Source organism: Leucoraja erinacea, chromosome 13 (assembly GCF_028641065.1).
Source record: "Leucoraja erinacea ecotype New England chromosome 13, Leri_hhj_1, whole genome shotgun sequence".
Taxonomy (NCBI): domain Eukaryota; kingdom Metazoa; phylum Chordata; class Chondrichthyes; order Rajiformes; family Rajidae; genus Leucoraja; species Leucoraja erinaceus.
Window position 1 is genome coordinate 25372453 of NC_073389.1, and position 1271 is coordinate 25373723.

General features: G+C 54.9%; 1 pseudogene; it reads left to right on the plus strand.

Moving 5' to 3' along the window:
* Positions 1–469: 469 nt before the first annotated feature.
* Positions 470–577, plus strand: LOC129703123 (U2 spliceosomal RNA; annotated as a pseudogene).
* The last annotated feature ends 694 nt before the right edge of the window (positions 578–1271 follow it).

The following is a 1271-nucleotide window of genomic DNA, read 5'->3' on the forward strand; positions in this document are numbered from 1 at the left end:
AGTCGGGAACAGCAGGTAAGAGACCCTGCGTTTCCTTCAACTTACCTTCTAGGTGCAGACATGGACCAGGTCCATGTAAGGCCGGCGGGAGAACCACCGGAGGAGCGGCAGCGGCAGCAGCAGCGGCAGCGGCAGCAGCAGCGGTAGCGGCAGCAGCAGTGGGAGCCGGCAGCTGCAGGAGCACCGGCAGCTGCAGCAGCACTAACAGCGGCAGGAGCACAGACAGCGGCAGCAGCACAGGCAGCAGCAGTGGCAGCTGGCACTTCGTGAGGAGCTGGCAACGGCAGGAGCAGCATGGGCACATCGATTCCCGGAGAGGGAAAAACACCTGTGCCCAACTTCGCTCCAGCATGGTGAGAAAGTTCATTTCTCGACAGCAAAGGACTTTGCAGTTGACTGGCTGCAATCTACTACAAGGGACCAGTATGTGAGTACCAGGGTCAGTCCCATCGGGGTTTTAGTTACAATAATCGCTTCTCGGCTTTTTGGCTAAGATCAAGTGTAGTATCTGTTCTTATCAGTTTAATATCTGATACACCCCTTATCTACGGACCATATATATTAAATAAAAACTATAGTAGCTGTTATCATCAGTTTTAATGTCTTATATGTCCCTTAGCTAAGGACCATATAAGTAGGAGTGCCCAGAATTGAGGGCATTAGAGTGGGGTTGGCCGGCTGCAACGACCACTAGGGACCAGTACCGTCAGTACGGGGGTCGGTCCCAGGGGTCTAAGATAAAGGAGCAGCCAGGAGTGCTGAGAGCGTTGAAGCCAGGTTAAAGGAATAGATGGAAGCAGCTGTGCCAGTTATCCTCCACACCGGCCATATCCACTTCACGGAAGGAAGGACAAAACTGGAGAAGGAGGACCATGGAACAGCGGGCAGCCAGCAGCAGCCAGCGGCACTTGGATCAACCGTAGTGGGATCAGCTGTGCCCGATGTCGGCCCCGCACCGGCCAGATCCATGTGACCGAGCGGTAGGCTAGACACAAATTAAACAAGGTAGTGGACTCAGAAGGGTCCGACTTTGCATAAAACCACCGGCAACCAGCGCCCGAGAGGGCTGGAGCGGGAAGAAGCGGTGTATGGAGCCTTGCTCCAACGTGATAAAACCACAGCAGTACCTCTTTGAGGGCTGCACAATGCTTCTACCCCATCAGAGGGGAGCACTGTGGGTCAGTTCTGGGTTGACTTGCAAGAGGGGTCCGCAGAACAAAAGACAAGTGGGCAGCAGTTAAGCCCCACAGGGGTACCCCGTGCGGGACCCT